Source organism: Herpailurus yagouaroundi, unplaced genomic scaffold (genome assembly GCF_014898765.1).
Source record: "Herpailurus yagouaroundi ecotype Mexico unplaced genomic scaffold, PumYag 199, whole genome shotgun sequence".
In the NCBI taxonomy this organism is placed as follows: Eukaryota; Metazoa; Chordata; class Mammalia; order Carnivora; family Felidae; genus Herpailurus; species Herpailurus yagouaroundi.
In genome coordinates, this window is record NW_024412430.1 from 20,624,073 (window position 1) to 20,634,707 (window position 10,635).

Genomic DNA, 10,635 nt, shown 5'->3' on the forward strand with positions numbered 1-10,635 from the left:
TGTTACCAGGCTCTTGTAACAAGATTCAAACAACCCAGACGTTCACAGGCTCACGGCCATCTCCATGCCAGTGGTGGCCACCTGGATCCGTGGACTTTCCTCCACACGCTTCCCGCGTCCTCACACGCGTATTGGCATAAACCAAAGGCATTCTGGGGAATGTTTAATACATATATGGAACCGTTTTTATATTAATATTGCAAGGCAATTTAGGTCACAGGATGGATCAGCGAACTTATGTAGTCAAGTCTCTCAGCACGGTTTCATGTTCCGAATATGCATCAGTATTTCCCCATAATTTATTTAGGATCCTCCTCTACTGTAGGCGCTGGGACATGGAACTGGTATGTTCAAGGTCCACACATTTTATAACTCACTTCTACAAGAGTTTATAAAGGGGATCCCGGGTGACTTGGTCAGTTAGGCCTCCCACTGTTGGTTTTGGCTCAGGTCATGATCTCGTGGTTTGTGGCTTCCAGCCCGGTGTTGGGCTCTGCACAGACAGTGGGCAGCCTGCTTGGGGTCCTCTGTCTCCCTCTCTCTCTGCCCCTGCCCTGCCTGTGCATTCTCTCTCTCTCTCTCAAAAATAAATACGTAAACTTAAAAAAAGTAAAACAGTTTATGAAGAAGTGTACTGATGCCTCTCTCCTCACATACCTGCAAACCCCTGAATATAATCAAATTTTAAAAAATTTCCCATTCCAATAAGCAAAAAATGGGTATGTTGTGGCTCTCATTTGCATTTTATGATTAGAAACAAGGTTAAGTATCTTTTCTCGTTTGTCGTTTACAGGCTTTGTTTTTCTCTTTTGCAATCACCCTCTTTTTATTCTTTGACTAGTTTGTGAATGAATTGTTTTATCTTTCTTTATTGACTTTTAGGAGCACTTTTTTTCCCCTACCATCTTTCATCTTTGGAGTATGCTGCAAATACTTTCTACTGTGTTACTTATCTTTTAACTTTACTTACCACCTGTTTCCCGACACACAAGACCTAAACTTCCATGTGAGTAACGCGGAGAGTGTTTCCACTGATGATTTCGGCATTAGTCCTGGCTTCAAAACCCCAGTGGCCTCACACACGCACGCATGCGCACACACACACAATTTTATGTGTAACGCAGAAGTTTCTGGTGCAGCCATCCTTCCTGGCAGCTCTCCACCAGCTCTCCATCTGAGGCCCCTTTCTTGTGTCCTTCACTCCCCCCACCCCCAGGAATGGCAGACAGAGAGCGGCCCCAACACCCTGAGACCAGCAAAGGGCAGGCGAGCACACATCACTGTCCCCCACTCCCCACCAGCCAGAAATCACTCTTGTGCTGTGTCCCTGCTGGGGAAGGTCGGCGTCCTGTGCGCCCAGGAGAATCAGGACACAACTTGGTGACTACACGTCTCTGCTACAGCTCTGGCTTTGTGTCTTGCTTCAGAAATCCTTCCCCATCCTCAGAGGGCTGAATGTTTCTCCTATAGTCCCTTCCGCTATGTTTCTAGGCAGGGTTCCCTTCTTAAATCCAGCTGGAGCTTATTTTTAAATTTGTAAAAAAATTTTTTTAACGTTTATTTATTTTTCAGACAGAGAGAGACAGAGCATGAACGGGGGAGGGTCAGAGAGGGGGGAGACACAGAATCTGAAGCAGGCTCCAGGCTCTGAGCTGTCAGCACAGAGCCCGATGTGGGGCTCGAACCCACGGACCGTGAGATCATGACCTGAGCCGAAGTCGGATGCTTAACCGACTGAGCCACCCAGGCGCCCCTGGAGCTTATTTTTGATAATATATGAAATGTCTCACTTTCACATATATAACCCTTATCTCAGAACCCCGGACTAAATGGTCCCCTTCAGTACTATTCTGATACATGTTCCCCCTGGTTTTACAGTTGACATATAACATTGTATTCGTTTAAGGTGTTCTACAACATAATGACTCGATATTCGCGAATATTGCGTAATGGTCACCAAAATAATTCAACAAAAACACCGTATATTGTTACAAAAAAAAATTAAGATCTATTCTCTTAGCAACTTGCAAATACAGAAGAGATGCTGTCAGCTACCGTCACTGTCACCGTGCCACATCTAACACCCCAGGGCTTACTCGTCGTGTGGCTGCAAGTGGCCCCAATACACCTCTTAGTCAAACTGCCTTTCCAAACCAGAATCGTTCTGTCTACGGACTCTCTTCTGCTTCTTTCATGCATCTATCATCCCCAAATCAACACCGGGAATTTATTCTTAATTTAACACCAGGAATTTAACTGTTTCAGTTACTCTAGGTCTGCAGTTTGTTTTCATCCAGCCAACCCTCTCTCCGCCTTTGTGCTCAGGATTTTCGTGGGTATTAATACCCACTCTCTTTCCCACACCAGCATCATTGTGTTAAATACTCCACTACAAGGGCCTGTGATAATTTATTGACACTGGACTTTTCAGACTTTCTTCTGCTGTGAAGCTGCAACTGTGTTCGCCTTACGTGTGCTTCCCCACAGTAATTTCTGGAAGCAACTCTGCTGGGTTGGAAAATATTAGCATGCTCAAGGGTGTTGGGGTGTGCCACCGAACTGCCTTTCAAAGCAACTGTGCCTGATGTATTCCCACCAGCACGCAGACGACAGGGCTCTCCCCTCGTGGTTGTCAGCTCCGAGGCTGTGCCCGACGTACTCCCACCAGCACGCAGACCATGGGGCTCTCGCCTCCATGTGGTTGTCAGCTCTGACTATTCCAATCTTTAAAAAATATTTAATCTGATGAACGTTTTCTTTTACTGTGATTTCATTTGAATTCAAGTAAGGTTAGATTCGTATTACCGGATGTGTTCACGTCTGGCATGAATTGGTACTTATGTCTTTACTGCAAATGATCATTAATTATAACTAATTTGCTGCAAGGAGAACAACCCAGCATGGCTTTGTGGCTCATTGCCAGAAGCAACAGCTTTGGCCACAGCTCCAGACTGACTGCTGTCTGTGTCACCGATGTGGGAATTTCTGTACATTCCCAATCTCCAGGAACACCCTCTTCTGAATAAATTAATTGGGGCAAGCTTGCTAACTGAAGCGTTGGGGTCACCCAGACGCGTTCACACAGGGCGAACCTTCGGGTGCCTTCCCTGGGTGGGGTCCCTTCATCCTGGGGTGTGGACTGTCCCCACTCCCATACAGCACACACTGACTGGGGAGCAGTGGCCTGCCCCACCCTGCCCTGCACGGCACACATCTATGCCCAGCATCTGCCCTGTCCGGCCCTGACCAAACCCTCAGGAACTGCCAGCTTGGCCATCTGGCTGCTCCCCACACACAGGGACAGGACACTCAACAAGCACCAGAAGGTTATTCTACCTTTATGCTTGAACCTCTGGCTTGAGGCCCCTTAAACATATGGTGGTCGATGCTTAGGGGGCCTCCGTGATAGTGGACGAGTCTGGGGATTCTTCATACAAATGCCACAGCGTGAGAGGGGGTCAGATGCCATCACAGGAAGCCACTCACACAGTGCCCGTCCTCGGGAAGGGGCCCACCCGCTGCCTTTGCCCATTTGAGTCACCGGGTGGGCAGGACAGGGTCCACAGAGGCTGAATACCCAGATGTGATTTCTCACCCGGAAAGCTCTCCGGGCCAGCTGCTGGCCCACTTGGGACTGTCCTTTGTGCATTCACCATGAACATTCTGAAAAGGCCCGTTGTCGAATTCTTCTGCTATTTTGCAATGTCAACAGACATGATGCTCTGAAGTGGCAAATGAGGCCGGGCTCTGACAAAGCCCCTTTATCCCCCGGAGGCCCCGTGAGTCAGACACACTTGGGGAGGTGAAAGGTCCCAGAGCATCGGGACGCCCTGCCTGGAGCCTGGCAGGAGGGAAGCCAGGAGCCGGAATGTTCCCGGTTCCTCACGAATGGACTGGGCATGCCTGGGGCCGGGGGGGCGGGGGGCGGTCAGCGGGGGTGGGGGAAACCATCACAGCACAGAATTTGTCTTGCCCTGCTAGAAAGCACTTAACAAAACCAGTGAGGACAGGATTATGCACTTGCATGGCCACAAGGTTCCAGGCTGAACAAAGAAAAGACACAGGACACCCAGTTCAATCTGAACTTCACCTAGACAAGTACGACCCACACACCCTCTCCTGGACTAACAGCTTGGCGTCGACATCGCCTGGGAAGCGCTGTCAGAAGGGCTGGTCGAGGCAGATGCCTGATGAGAGTAAGTCAGTGATCACAGGGTAAATCCCAGGAGGGCCTCCCACTGATCAGCAGCAAAGCTCACCCGGAGACTGTCTGGTGTCACCCCAACTAGAAAGCCCTGATCCCTGCTTTCGCGCTGTCTGCATTTGAGGAAAACATTTAGTAACCCTGCGTTGATAGGTCGTCCCGGCCCCGCTCCCACGTGTAGTAATGAAACGAAGAGCTCAACAGGTCTCCAGGCTACATTATGAGCTTGACAAGAGCCCTGGCGGAGACTCACAGAGAGCGTGACAAGGGCCCAGGTCGGGGCAGTCTGTCCCATTCAAGAGAAAGCTCGGAGAATGCAGGGTGGATGATACACTTCTGTTGTCTAGGACAACAGTCACACATGCACATTACCTTCTCCCTGATACCAGCCACTGAAAGGACTCACTCTGTGTATTCAAACACCTGCCAGAGTCCATGTGAACTCCCAAGACCCACAATCAACAGGAACCCTGTTCCAAAGCCGCAGAGAAGGGGTCGGAAGCTTGCTTGTCATGCTGAGTCCTGCCACCCACGACTCGAGCCTCCGACCAGCTCACGAACGGGCCCCACTGTGGTTGAACCCACTGCCTCTGTAGGTGGTGGGTAGGGACAGTGTTCTGAGAAGACATCCCCAAATGCCTCCCACAGTCCGGTGAGTTGATCGCAGAAATACAAAATATAGGGAGAGAAACTGTAGCTCCACTTGAAAAACTGGCTTGAGGGTTTTTCATCAACAGTAAGCACAGAGGAGGTGCAAGCGAGGTGCGGCCACTGAGGCCGAGTGTGTGGGCACCTCTGGGGTCTGGCCCCAAACACTGGGTCCTACGGGAACCCGGGGCAGGTGGTCAGCTCTCCCAGCACATTCTGATGGTGGCCACAGTGCCACCGCGGGTCTAGTCATGGGAGTAGGCGCCCCTCTCCGCCTGGCGGTCCACTTCTATTCTAGGACCCACTGCCCCCAGAGGCAGCGATGAACCAGCCAAGGCAAGGAGGCCACGAGGGCCCGACACAAAGCCAGAGAGGAGGCCTCCGGGGAGAAACCGGGAGACAAGACTGCCGATCCTGCAGTGTAATAACCGAGGGCACAAACACTGTCAACCTACAGCATCTGGAGCCGTGCGGCAGTGTCAGAGGGCATCAGCTACAGGAAGAGAGACTTTGTCTTCAACTAGGAGTTGTTAAAAAATAGTCTGAATATCTGCTCGATGGGACCCAGAACTGGTAATGTTTTCTGAGCCTTCAACGCAGAGAGCCTGAGGTTCTGTGATTTCATTCCCATCTAGTCTCCAAAAATATTTTTTAAAAAAATACCAACGTTCCCAACCCCTCCCGTATCTAAAGAAACTAAAACTACATTTAGCACCCCAACCACACATCCTCAGGCATTTCACATTCTGTCCTGCATGCTGGGTCACTTTCAACATTTCCAGGTACTGTGGTTGGACACAGAAACACACAGACGATGGTGAGGCCATCGCCTGCTCTGAGGGGCCTGGTCCCCAGCCACCTCTCACTTTTCCTGCCAGTGTCCTTGCAGTCAACACCAATCACCTGTCTTCGGTCTTTATCTTCTGAGGAATTAGTTCATACTCAAATGTGAATCTGGTGTTCAGTAATAATCAAATGGGAAAATGACTCAGTCTTATGAAGCTTCCTGCTTTATCACAATACCCGTTAGTGTGTCCACTGAATAAAAGGATTTCTGAACCTTCAGAATCAGACCTTTGCTTGAAGATTTGCTCCAAATCCAGTGCTTGTGGAACACGCACTAATAGCATATTCCCCGTCAGACAGGGACGGCACCGGGGGGTTTCTGGTGCCTCAGGTTCCCCTGTGCCTCCAGAGGGGGTGGGCCTGCCTTCCACTAAACCCACTCGGTGTCAGACCCCTCCACATGGGAAGAGGACTTAGGAACTGGCCACCAACATAATGCCCAGTGATTCCCCACAACAGCCCATCCCTTTGTCCAGGCCATCCTCCTGTGCCTTTCTGACCATACTGTCACTGCACAGGAAGGAAAACAGCCACACCAAACATCAATGGCACCCCACATGGCTCTCACTTGTACAAACAAAAGGCATGCTCACTCCCCAAGAAAACCCCCCAAAATTTCCTATGAAAGAGAGGAGATCACAACCAACACCACAGAAATGCCAACAATTACAATATTATGAAAAATTATATGCCAACAAACTGGGCAATCTGGAAGAAATGGATAAATTCCTAGAAACTTACCAACTACCAAAACTGAAAACAGGAAGAAACAGAAAATTTAAACAGACTCATAATCAGCAAAGATATTGAATCAGTTATCAAAAATCTCCCAACAAACAAAAGTCCAGGGTCAGCTGGCTTCCCAGGGGAATTCTACCAGACATTTAAAGATGAGTTAATACCTATTCTTCTCAAACTGTTCCAAAAAGCAGAAATGGAAGGAAAGCGTCAAAACTCACTCTACAAGGCCAGTGTTCCCTTGATTCTAAAATCAGACAAAGACCCCCTAAAAAAGAATTACAGGCCAATATTCCTGATGAAAAAGGATGTAAAAATCCTCAATAAAATTACGAGCAAATTGAATTCAACAGTACATGAAAAGAATTATTCACCACGATCAAGTGGGATTTATTCCTCGGCTGCAGGACTGGTTCAATATTTGCAAAGCAATCAACATGATACACCACATTAATAAAAGAGAGGATAAGAACCAGAGGATCCTGTCAATAGATGAAGGAAAAGCATTTGACAAAATACAGCATCCATTCTTGATAAAAACCCTCAACAAAGTAGGGATACATAGAACACACATCAACATCATAAAGGCCATATATGAAAGCCCCACAGCTAATATCATCCTCAATGGAGAAAAACTGAGACCCTATCCACTATGGTCAGAAACAAGATAAAGATGTCCACTCTCAGCATTACTCTTTTAACACAGTACTGGAAGTCTTAGCCTCAGCAATCAGACAACAAAAAGAAATAAGAGGCATCCAAACTGGCAAGGAAGAAGTCAAACTTTCACTATTTGCAGATGACATGATACTCCATGTAGAAAACCTGAAAGACCCCACCATAAAATTGCTAGAACTAATACATGAATTCAGCAAAGTTGCAGGATGTAAAATCAATGAGTAGAAATCTGTTGCATTTCTATACACCAATAATGAAGCGGCAGAAAAAATACATCAAGGAATCGATCCCATTTGCAATGGCACCAAAAACAAGTAGATATTGAGGAATAAACCTAACCAAAGAGGTAAAAGATCTGTACTCTGAAAACTATAGAAAAAATTAAAGAAGACACAAAGAAATGAAAAAGCATCCCATGCTCAAGGATTGGAAGAACAAACATTGTTAAAATGTATATATTACCCAAAGCATCTACACATGTAGTGCAATCCCTATCAAAATACCACCAGCATTTCTCACAGAGTTAGAATAAATAATCCTAAAATTTGTATGGGACCACAAAAGACCCCAAACAGCCAAAGCAATTCTGAAAAAGAAAACCAAAGCTGGAGGCACCACAATCCTGGACTTCAAGCTGTATTACAAAACTTTGCTCATCAAGACAGTATGCTACTGGCACAAAAACAGACACATAGATCAATGAAACAGAATATAAAACCCAGAAATGAACCCACAACTATATGGTCAACTCATCTTCAACAAAGCGGGAAAGACTATCCAATGGAATAAAGACAGTCTCTTGAACAAATGGTGTTTCGAAAACTGGACAGCAACATGCAGAAGAATGAACCTGGACCACTTTCTTACACCATACACAAAAATAAACTCAAAATGGATGAGAGACCTAGACGTAAGATAGGAAGCCATCAAAATCTTAGAGGAGAAAACAGGCAACAACCTCTTTGACCCTGGCCACAGCAACTTCTTACTCAATATGTCTCCAGAGGCAGGGGAAACAAAAGCAAACATGAACCATTGGGACCTCATCAAGATAAAAAGCTTCTGCACAGTGAAGGAAACAATCAACAAAACCAAAAGGCAGCCCACAGAATGGGAGAATATACTTGCAAACAACACATCAGATAAAGGGTTAGTATCCAAAATCTGTAAATAACTTGCCAATCTCAATACCCCAAAAACAAATAATCCAGTGAAGAAGTGGGCAGAAGACATGGATAGACACTTTTACAAATTTTTATGATATTTATTCATTTTTAAGAGAGAGAGAGAGAGTGGGGGACGGGCAGAGAGGGAGACGCAGAATCCAAAGCAGGCACCAGGCTCTGAGCTGTCAGCACAGAGCTCAATGTGGGGCTTGAACCCACGAACCGTGAGATCATGACCTGAGCAGAGGTCAAGGGTCAGACATTTAACCAACTGAGCCACCCAGGCACCCTGATACTTTTCCAAAGAAGACATCCCAATAGCTAACAGACACAGGAGAAAATGCTCAATGTCACTCATCATCTGGGAATTACAAATCAAAACCACAATGAGATACCACCTCACATCGGTCAGAATGGCTACAATTAACAACACAAAAAACAACAGGTGTTGGCGAGGATGCAGAAAAAGGGAACTCTCTTGCACTGTTGGTTGGAATGCAAACTGGTGCAGCCACTCTGAAGAATAGCATGGAGGTTCCTCACAAAACAAAAACAGAACTACGCTACCATCCAGCAATTGCGCTCTTAGCTGGTTACCCAAAGGATACAAAAATACAGATTCCAAGGGGTACATGGACCCCAATGTATACAGCAGCATTATCAACAATAGCCAAACTAGGGAGAGAGCCCAAATGTCCATCAACTGATGATGGATAAAGAAGATGTGGTATATATATACAAAGGAGTATTACTCAACCATCAAAAACAATAAAATCTTGCCATTTGCAACAATGTGGATGGAGCTAGAATGTATTATGCTAAGTGAAATATGTCAATCAGAGAAAGACAAATATATGATTTCACTCATGTGGAATTTAAGAAACAGAACAGGGGCGCCTGGGTGGCACAGTCGGTTAAGCGTCCAACTTCAGCCAGGTCACGATCTCGCGGTCCGTGAGTTCGAGCCCCGCATCAGGCTCTGGGCTGATGGCTCAGAGCCTGGAGCCTGTTTCCGATTCTGTGTCTCCCTCTCTCTCTGCCCCTCCCCCGTTCATGCTCTGTCTCTCTCTGTCCCAAAAATAAATAAACATTGAAAAAAAATTAAAAAAAAAAAAAGAAACAGAACAGAACATATGGGAAGGGGGGAAGAAAAGAAAGAGAAACACACTACAAGAGACTCAACGATAGAGGACAAACTGAGAGTTGATGGAGGGAGGTGGAGGGTAGGGGATGGGCTTGATGGGGGATGGGTACTAAGGAGGGCACTTGTGATGAGCACTGGGTGTTGTATGTAAGTGATGAATCACTGAATTCTACTCCTGAAGCCAATATTGCACTGCACTTGAACTAAAATTCACAAGTCATATGCCTATCAGATCAACACGTTGTACCCCTTAAACTTACACAGTGTAATAGGTAAATTCTACTCAATGAAGCAGGGGGAAAACAGAAACAAAAGACAGCTGGAGGCTCCCAGAGTGAATGTCCCAGGAGGAGCAAGCAGGGCTGTGTGGCCTTTTCCATCCGGGCGCCACGGAGGCCCACCCAGGTTCAAGGGGAGGCCACATGGAATCTGAGGACATGTGTTCAAACCACCACAGAATGCTTACTCCTCTGTGATCTGACTCTGAAATTCATCCCTGGGATCCGAGCATAATTGTACATCTGCCTCTCGCAGGGCAATTCCCTTGGGCAAGGAAATTATAGTATCATCGAAGAGGAATGGAGGCCACAGTGGGGGCTGGTTCCTCCTCCCCCACATCCCACTCCAGTGTCCCTCGCCTCTGGTTCCCATACAATGCTTAGCTGACACTGTTCATTGTCATTGTAACTTGGGAAACCACTGGTTCTAACTCTGCTTTTGATTCTTAGCCCCTGTCACCCTGTGGGAACGAGACATGAGGGAGTCTCTGAACACATCTTAGGAAGACTCTGGACTGGGGACACGCATTGGGACTTGAACTTTCTTTTCTCCCAGTGCCCAACGCAGTCACTCTGAGCCAGAACCTCTGATATGCCATGTTCTGTGTTACACATGCAGCCAGTCAGCTGCCCAAGCTTGACTGTACTGACCACAGTACAGGCAAAATGTGGGATGTAGTTTCCTGTTTAGACACTGGATTCTATTTCAGTTTTCCATACTTGTCTACAAAACCACACCAAAACTTAGTGGCTTAAAACATTATTTTGTATTCCTCATGGTGGGTTGACCTCTGCCGGCCATGCTTAGGCCCTCATGTGGCTAAATCCAGCTGGTGGGCGGACTGGGCTGGGAGATGCTGGGGCGGACTGGGCTGGGAGATGCTGGGAGATACTGAGGGTCGGCAGGGGCAGCTTGGCACCCTCCACGTGGCC